Genomic DNA, 9,723 nt, shown 5'->3' with positions numbered 1-9,723 from the left:
GCCAGCCTCTCCTGGGAAACACAAAGCTTTGTGCCTTTGCCCAGCCGAGTTCCGACCTTCCAGCCAGATGCTACAACCTCTTAGGTGGTCAAGTTTGGAGATGGACCATGGGCCAGTTGTGTGGGCTTCATCCTTCCTGTGCAGAAAAGAGAACTGACAAAACCAGAAACCAACTGTTGCCAACTTCTGCATTTCTCCTTGAACATAGCTGTTGCTTCTGATGGGGTTTGGTTTTAATGCCTCCTAGGCTAAGGCACAATTATATTATTAAGTAGCAAGGGACCAAGAATCAACTGAATCACTTAGGTTTAAAGTTAAATAGAATGGAAAGAAACCTAGGCAAAAGAAAAGCAGAGTTTAAGACATATCTGCCTGCTTTGCCCTCCCCTCATCCTCTCTCCAGACCCATGTTTTGAAGGGAAGGGGATTTGAGGAGCTGAAAAGTGACAGTCCTAGAGCTGCTGTGCCATGGGTGGGGCTACCTGTTTTTCATCCATTTCTCTGCCCACTCAGTTGTCCTTCATGGCTCAGTGTCTGTATTTCAGCATCACTGTGTATTTATCCATCATGTCACACTGTAAGTCTGTAAATAAGGCTTCAGAGGGTGTTCAGGGACAGAAAAGCTGCCATGAGGAGCACTGGAGTGGACAAGGCAGTGTGTGGGTCTTCTAAGACTAACCATCCCATAAGGCTTTCCCATGGGTAAGTCTCCTGTGCTTGCTACCACTTAAAGCAGAATGAAAAAGGCATTCCACTGATCCAAGGAGCAGGAGTGCAGAAGCAAGCCAGGGAGGCAGAGCAGTAAATTTTCAGTAATGAAGGCTATGAAATGACAAAGAACCTGGAAGCTTTTACTAGCCACTGTTCTTTTTATAGCCAGGGGAGAGCAGAAATGCCTACTGTCATTTCCCAGACACCTGTGAAGGAAACAGCAGGCTGCACACCTCCTCATTACTTATACTTAATTTTCTATAACTACATCAAATCAGTATAAATGTGGATTTGCCATGGGGGGAGGGGGGCAGTTTTTCTAAGTGTACCTCCTGAGCCTCTGCCTGTGATGTTCCCATGTACTTGCTACCTCTGCTTTGCTGCACAGCAGAAGTGAGACAGGAATTTTATTTCCAATATTGCCTTCCATCCCCCACAAAGAAAACAGAAATCATGCACTTACTGTCCATAAAACAGCCAAATTTTCAGTCCTACTGATACATACCTAAGTGATAAGCAAAGCTGGAAGACCGTGACTGCAAATATAAAAGTCTCCCAGCAGTTTCCCAAAATAGTTTGTGGTTTAGTTTTTTTTTAATCTTCCAGAACTTTGTAACATAACAGTGGGCTTCAAACTTCCCCACCCAAATACATTTGAATGAAGACTCTTCCTCACTTTAAAGCTACTGGGGTCATGTTTCCTCACAGATCTGAGAAAAATCAACCTTCATCCAGAGCACAACTTCAAAACAATCTCAAAAGATAAAGCATTTAGAACCTCCCAGAAGAGGACCTTCTAATTGTGCCTGGTGATATGGAGCTTGTGAACTAGATCCCCCACCACAGTTAATTCTGCAGCATTGGCAAGATTTTATAAGAAATCATTAACTATTACACGAAGGAAGCATAGATAGGTTGTACATTTTTAAAGACAAAGGGATTGATTTATTCATCTGCTTGACAGCCTGCACAGTCTTCCTTGTGCTAGTTCCCACTTCCTGTCCAGTAAGTATACTTGAAAGACACACTCAACACAGGTCTGCTTCACATGCCCCAGCAGTTTAACAATTAAACAGTTAAAGCCTCAGTTCCTCTGTAATATTTTTTCTATTCAATGGCCCATCAGCCAAATAACCCCCTGCACCACAAAACCAGCTTGATCTTGATCAGACTGACAGTGGTCACAGCTGCAAGAAAACAAGTACATGTTTGTTCCTACTGTTCAGCTCCTTCTCTGCTTACAGGTAGACCAGATTCCCCACCCACAGTTCAAATAAAGAGCTACGTAAGTTACCAGAGGTATCCTCCCAGTCATAAAACAGGTCTCCCTGTGATGAACTGCCCAGAATTAATATATCCCTGCAGCAGAAGCCTTTTGCTAGCTCTCTTTGAACTACAATGGAACATCTGTTGACAATCTCCCGCAGGGTAACTTCTCTCCTCCCCTGTTTTAATCCTCTCTCTCTTTCAGAAGTACACATCAGTTGCCACAGGACGACTCTCACAAGCATTAGAGCGTTTCCTTTCACTGCTCTCTCTTGGGACGAGTAGGAAGAGGGATGATCAGTCAGCCCTGTATTTTAAGTATTTTCTTAAAAATTTGCTGTTATCCAGACTCCTGAAGCTTTCAATGCTCAATTACAGGTTCTGCTTGGGACAAGACAAGATTCATGGGTTCTTGAACATGACTTTCAGCTAGATTTAGACACTCATTTGATTCTGACTGAGAAGAGTTTTACTGGGGACAACTGCAAAATTAGCAAAATGTTTCTTTGTGCTAATCCTGGCTGTGCCTTCTGATCACACAGACAAATAAACACACTAACATGATCATTGCTTCAATTTCCCTTCTGTAAAGTTTAGGGGCAGGATGAGAAATTTTGCCCACTTTTTCAAAAGGATCTCCATATTTTTAGGTGGAAGGTAACTGTGGACAATACTATTTGTGGCTATCTAGCAGAAAGGGAACCTGTTTCCACAAAGGGCTTAAAGAAGCACTGGGAAAAGACCTCCCTTTATTTTACAGAGTCTAAGCTGGTGTCATTCATTCACCTCTTCCCTTCTCCTTCACCAGACAGCAATTCTAAAATTAAGTTATCTCAGAGGGAAATGGAATAAAAAAATTTAAACCACATAAGGAAATTTCACAGGGTCCTTTTTTCTTGCCACTGTGGCACTCTATTCTCATAAAACAAACCAGCAACCTCCCCTTTATGGGCGTCATGGAATTTTCTGTTCAAATAACAAGATTTCTCCACCTGTTTTGTGCCACACAAGAGGAAGCAATTTACCAGCACTTGTCAAGTCAGCTGCTCCATATTGGGTCTTGACAGGGTAAATCTATGGTCATTCTATATCTGTTCTGTTCTTGCTGTGCATAGTCTCCCTAAAAGGAAAAGTCCAAGCCCAGCACTACATCCCAGAGCTTTAGATAGCCAACAGTTTAAGCACAATCCAATATAACTCAAAACTTACAGTATAACTGGGAGAAAAAAACTAAACATTTGAAGGCATTAGTAGAGAAAACACACTAAATTCTCTCAATTTGTTCTGGTCCACCAAGTGAGAGCTCAGAGGACAGGATCACACATCCCATCCCGTGGGAGAGGGCTGAAGCAGAGGACTGCAGCAGAGGACTGCAGTGGGAATTCTTTGACCTTGGAGGAACAGCCCCATTGCAGCTAAGCACCACAGCATCTCTCCCTCTGCAAGACAGCTGACAGCTGCCAAAGCTGACTGACAAAGCACAAATCAGGCCCTGCACCAGTGTCTGCCTCCTGCAGAGAAAGAGCAGAACACACAGCATGGTGTTGAAAGGGTAGAAGGGGCAGGTCTGAGCAAGGGGACATGAGATGGCAAACAACAGCTCAGGTCTCTGGCAGAGTGTGGGACTGGGCAGGTCTGTGAATGACTTATCAAAATGGCTGTTTCCCTTCCTGGAGGTGCTTCCCTTGGGTCAGCCCCACGGCTCACAGCTTCCACTTGTGGAAAATGCAGGGAACAAACAAGTCAAGAAGAGTTTGCCTGCCCAGGGAAGCCAATATCCTTTCTGTCTTTAGTTGTTCCCAACAGTAAAGAGTGCATCTTTTAGTTAACATTAAAGGTCATGCAGCTCTAGCCCAGGCAGGTCACTGCTGAGATCATCACTCCAGCTGTTTCTAGCCACTTCTCCAGCACTGCTTTCTGCCAGCTCAAAACACAGCCTGGAGGTATGTGTACAATCTACACCAAAAGACCAAAGAATTGTCCTTCCCCAGCCTTCTTACCCCATATGCCAGACCCGAGAACAACAGCAGTCTATGTCTATCCCCTCCAGCACTGCTGGTCCAGTGTGGTCTGCAATCGTTTCAAACCCTATTAAAAACATCCTCATTTATCTCCTACTGAAACAGAAATACCAAGAAGCATCCTCACAAGCTATGTAAGCTCAAATAAAAACAGGTGCTCATGGTTCCAAGTGTTCTACACTAACAACCTGCCAACAGAGCTACTGGGTCCCCCTGCCATAATAACCCCTGCAGGGTTTCTGATGTTACTGTGATAGAAATATTTACTACTAATACTGCAGGTAATAGTACAGCAACAGGTAACTAGCTGCTTATTATTAAATGAGGGGGTTTGCTTGAACATTTGATCAGTGAAACTCGATTTAAGAGTCCCCACCTAGCACGTGCCTCAGAATAAAGGCTAGAGAAAATCTTAACCCTTTGATGGGACCTGCAGGCTCCTCAGGCATTGCCCTAACAGCAACCTGACATGTTACAACTGCATCTACAAAGCAGTTAATTGTAGCAGGTTTGCTAGTAAAGTCTGAATCAGCAGGATTAGTAAATTGGAAAAACAGCACACAGGGCAGTTTAACATGCCTCACAGCCTCCATTCACAAGAATCTTAAGCATCTTACTAAAGTAGGGCATGAATTTTTTTCTTTTAAAGAAACATTAGCCCTTTGTTGCTGATTTCTTTTAATGCTAAGTGTTAATGCAAACACAAGGAGGTTTAATATCCAAAAAGCAAGGCATAAATCCTAAAGGATGAAGAGGCTGAGGCAAACCTTCTTGAATGAGCAATTTTCACCTTCTCACTGGCTGTGTGTCAGCACCAAAACAAAAATGGAGCCACATTAAAAAGTGGTATCTTGGCACCATCAGAGGAAGTGATAAGTATCATAATTGGCCCTCACATGCAGCTTTTCATTACCCTGACACTACACGGGGAGGGAGGATGAAAGAACAGACAGGCACACACATGTTACGTCTGTTCTGGCATAGCAATACTGCTCTCAGAACTAACTCTGGCCCAGGTGCTAGGCCACTACTCCAAACTGTACTGTTGTTCTGCCTTTAGATGCCTAATACTCAGCCCTACCAGTAAAATTGGGCCCAGCAAGAGCCTCTCATCCGTATGACCTCTGGAATGCCCTGAACAGTAGAGCTTTGTCATTCACATGACAGAGGAAAACCCTTCCAGGTTCTTAAGATCCTGAGGGTGCAGGATCGAGCCTCACTTACCTTCAGGCACCTCAATCTCCACGGCACTAGAAAGCTCATTGGAGCTGAAATGTCTGGGGTGGGAACCTCAGCCAAAGATGGAGAAAACCACTCTGCCTCTCTCAGCAAGTTCTTGCTTCTCTCTAAAAGAAATGAAAAAAGCAGCAGATTAGGCCAAAAGTTCAAGTATAAACTTGCTGAGTCTAAGTGTCCTCTGTCTACCTTTTGTGACACCTGTTACACGTGGAGAAACTGCTGTTATTCCAATTTAATACCATTTTCTTATTCTTTTATTGGTGCAAGCAGTGGCACAAAGCAGCAGGAAACAGGTTCCATGACAGGCAAGAAAACATATTGGCAAAAATGTTCAGGCACTGGATTTCACCTTTTTGTGGCACCAACAGCTCCAGCCAGCTCCACATCATTCAGGTTTAAAACACAAAGAATCAGCCACCTCATTTCTGCTCAAAGCCACGGTCACAATGCCAAACCCTTCCCATACAGGGGTCAGTTTGTGTTGGAAAGGGACAACAGGACACCTGACCTGACCATGAGATCTCCAAACCAGAGGCTGGAAAACTACATCCCAGACTGTTAGTAATGGAGTAAGTGTGAAATCGTTCCTATGATCTCTTCTTTCCCTGCAGGTGCCATGGATGCTACTTCTGTCTGGAAGAGACTTTTCGCTTGATCTTTCAGATCAAAGACTGTAGATCTGATTGAAAGATAACACTGACAGTCCCTTACGCTTAGCAATGCCTACTGGAACAGTTACCGGGGGTGGGGATGGGGTGGGCACCATTTTGATGGGGTTTCCAGCAGTCACGCCTCACGCAGCAGAAGGCAGCTCTGCTGAGCAATTCAGTCGTGTTTTCAGAGATGAACGGTCTGGCAGTAGAACCTCTGCCTCCCCACCTAGCCCTGATCACATTGTTCTCTCCGTTGTACCAGCATGACTTTTTCCTGCTGCAGCACTGTGAACCACACCACTTCAGGGGGAAAAAAAAAACCAACAACAAAAAAGCCCAAACAATGACGCACTTGTTAGAACCAGCTCGGCTCCCTGATCGGATTTACAGCACACCAACCACTGCAGCGGCAGAAATTCGGGAGGCAATGTGCTGTGAGGCCAGGGCAGGAAAATGCAGAGAGATGGGAACATTTTAAGCTGATGTTGACAGCACAGAAAACATATCATGGAATCAGAGCTTAACAGGTGAGAGAGTGACATAATAAGGGAAGGCATTAGGCTTTTAAAGAAAGAAATAGGGAACCAATATTTAATTACAGGAGAACTGCAAAGAAGTTCCATTATTGAAAACATCTCACCAAGTTAATACTTTATTTTTTATCAGAGAAAACCTAATCATGAATCTACATTGACCTCCAGACTCAGTGTTCACCAATACTTCCCCACTAATAAAAATAGACATTTATATGCTTATGGTCAAGAGCTAGAAAGATCAGAAAAACAGACAAGAAATTAAGATGTCCTTTAACTCCATTACAGTTACCAAATTGCCCTGAGTGTTCAAACAATTTGTGTGAGTCTCTCTCTCTCACATTAGGTTCCTACCTAATGCAGAGCAATCGTTCTTTACCAGGGTCAGAAAAAGGTTTCAAGAGCTGTGGATGGAAAGCAGAAGGAAGATCCCTTCTGTTACAATCAGGACAACATTGTGTCTTTGTCATTTACTGTTGTGGAGAACAATGAGAACTAATGACCCTTTTTTGTATAAATACTTCATGATGACACCAAATCACACTGTATCCCACGTGACATCAGCATTAGCCTGAGGGGGACGAATTAGAGTGCTGTGTTTTTCCTAATAATAGTAAAAACCACAAAACCATACCTGGGACACAGACACCTCACAGAGACGCTGCTGCCTTCCCCCAGGGAAGTGATACATATTCTCTGGATGCTGTTTTACTGTAGCACAAAGCTGTTGGGGGGAGAGAATGCTGGAAACAGTGACATGAATTGTCAGCCAGACCTGTGACAGTTCGGACATCTGGCAGCTGTCCGAGGGCAGCTGGGGTTGGACAGAGGATAACAATGAAACAGAGCCAAAAAGATCTAAGGATCCTCAACAAGGAAGCTGAGATGTCACTCATTTCTCTCCAGGGAGCTGGTCACAGCCCTTGGGTAGGGGCTGGGGAGAGCAAGGGCCATGCTAGCGGAGGCTTGAGGCACAAACAAAGCCAGTTCCCACCAGCCGAGATCGGGGAGAAAGGAATGTGAGGGATGGGGAAACTGGAAAGGAATTAGAGCTCAGGCATTTCAAATTAGCTCCTCTTCTAAAACGCACCAATTATTTCAGTCATTGCAGTAAAATGCAAGCAAAGTACTGTCCAAATGGCAACCAGGAGACTGCCCTGACAGAGGGCCTGGGTAGGAGACAGCAACACTCCTGATTAAACAAGGCAGGTGAGGCGGCTCAGGGAACAGCTCCAAGGACAGCTGTGAAGGGAACAGCAGGTACCCATTCTCCCAGCCCACGTGGAATGAGCAGATGATGCCAACCCTGAGGACACAAACGTCTCGGTAACAGAGGCTGCTACTTAGAATCATAGAATATCCTTTGTTGGAAGGGACCCACAAGAACCATCGAGTCTGACTCCTGGCTCTGCATAAGACAACCCCAAAAATCACCTGTGTGTCTGAGAGCATTGTCCAAATGAAATCTGGCAGGCCCAGTGCTGTCACCCCTTCCCTGGCGGTCACCCCCTTCATGAGCTGCCTCAGAAGGATTGAATGCTCTGCCTGCACTTAGCCAGAGACCAACTCCAGGAGAGGGCAGACATTTAAGTCATACCTGCCTCAAGCTTTGCCAGTTCAGGTTTTAAATGGAAGACCCCACCTCACAAAGCTGGCAAATGTGCTACCTTCTGCATCACTAAAGCCGGAGCCACACATGGAAACGAACAAAGGATATCCAGCAAAGAGAACGGCAGGACGAGAGATCAGTCCCCAGCATCTCTGAGCTTGTCAATCCAGTGCCTGTGGAAGCAACTGCCACAGCAAGAGCTGTCCTGCAGAGCTCTGAGCAGCCGCCAGCCAGCAGCACCCTCCTGTGACACATTCCTGCAGCTCCCCGGCAGCAGCCCGGGAGCTGCACTTGTCCCTGCAGCAGCTCTTGTGGCCTACGTGGACCTGGGCATCCTCCAATTCCCTGAGGGGGTACCTCCTCCCCTGACGTGGCTCAGCCTCTGTCAAGCGCTCCACGCTTCCATCCCGAGTTTGTACAAACTGTAAGATTGTGCTCTGTTAGACTGAGCTTTGTGTGGCTGCTCAGCAGATCTAGCACCTGAGAGAGAGGGGGCAGTCACTTCCAAGGGTTTTCCAGAGGCAACCTCTGATCCAGCACTGCATTAAACCCTTCAGAAAAATCTCAGAACAACTGAGAAAAAGGAGGGAGCTGGACATACAACATGCCACAATTGGAAAACACCTCGTATTTCCAGCACCAAAGATGCAAAGCCCTTTCTGCCTTGTATCCAACTCTTTCTACTCACTTGTTGAGCAGGGAGATGGAGCTACCTTGAGCCAGGCTACACTCACAGCCTGTTGTTTCTTCAACAGGACTTCAGAAATCTAGACAAGAAGTGAGCCGTGTAAGAGGCTCCTGCAGCTGTCAGTGCTTCGGTTCCACTGGCTTTACTTTCACTACTTCCTAGTTTATGGATCTGCTCCTGCTGGAGCTCTTTCTCTTGTTTTAGTCAATTCACTGACTGAGATAGTCAAGTATGTGAGTGGATGGGCAGAAACATATTTTGTAAGAGGATTACTTTTAATTTAGTCCAGGAAAGAACACAGTTAGTGGTCTGGTTCAACTTCACAAACTGGAAATACAGGGACATCTGGAAAGAACAAACCGTAATTCTAAACAACACTGATGAAATCGTTCTGCCCTCCCAATACAGAAGGCATGGATACAATAAGAAAGAACTCTTGGGGTACTAGAAGATACAAGGAAACTCCACAAAGCAATAAATTTGCATATCTGAGGTAGCTCTGACCCCAAGAACTTGCACATTTGGTGTCCTGAACTTCACAAAATCCAGGACTACAGGCTGGAGAACATTGCACAGGTACTATAAAGATTATGATAAGCAGCTATAAAGATTCGGGTAAGGAGTTCCAAACCTGAGGCTTGGTCTCCCGTACGGCAAGGGCACTGGTGGGAATAGGGAAGCTGCAAAGAACGTGTACTTTCAGACGGGGAAGGAGGAAGGATCGCCAGCACAGAGGCCTCACTGTTTCAGGGAGTACCACCCACCCACAGGGACAGGTGCGGCTTTCCCACAGAGAGCGAGAACAGGAAAATACGCCCAATCCCTGGCGGTGTAACAGGGACGGGGCCACGGCCGGGAAGCGCGAGGAGACCCCGGCTGGCCCGGGTTGGCTGAGCATGCTGGGACAGGGAGTCCCGTCTGGGGGGGCCGGCGCGGAGGGGAGGCCGCGGCGCACTACAACTCCCGGGGTGCTTTGCGCAGCGCACAGTCTCCTAGGAGACGT

General features: G+C 45.9%; 1 long non-coding RNA gene across 1 annotated transcript; it reads right to left on the bottom strand.

Annotated features, from left to right (window-relative positions):
• Window positions 1-14: 14 nt before the first annotated feature.
• On the bottom strand, window positions 15-8,331 carry LOC108448984. The gene is made up of 3 exons (XR_001865077.1): window positions 7,058-8,331; window positions 5,223-5,344; window positions 15-136 (listed from the first exon to the last, which is right to left on the bottom strand). It is a non-coding gene; the product is annotated as an uncharacterized LOC108448984 (long non-coding RNA).
• Between the last annotated feature and the right edge of the window lie 1,392 nt (window positions 8,332-9,723).

Source organism: Corvus brachyrhynchos, unplaced genomic scaffold (assembly GCF_000691975.1).
Source record: "Corvus brachyrhynchos isolate BGI_N302 unplaced genomic scaffold, ASM69197v1 scaffold48, whole genome shotgun sequence".
Lineage (NCBI taxonomy): Eukaryota > Metazoa > Chordata > Aves > Passeriformes > Corvidae > Corvus > Corvus brachyrhynchos.
This window is presented reverse-complemented; position numbering and strand designations above follow the sequence as displayed.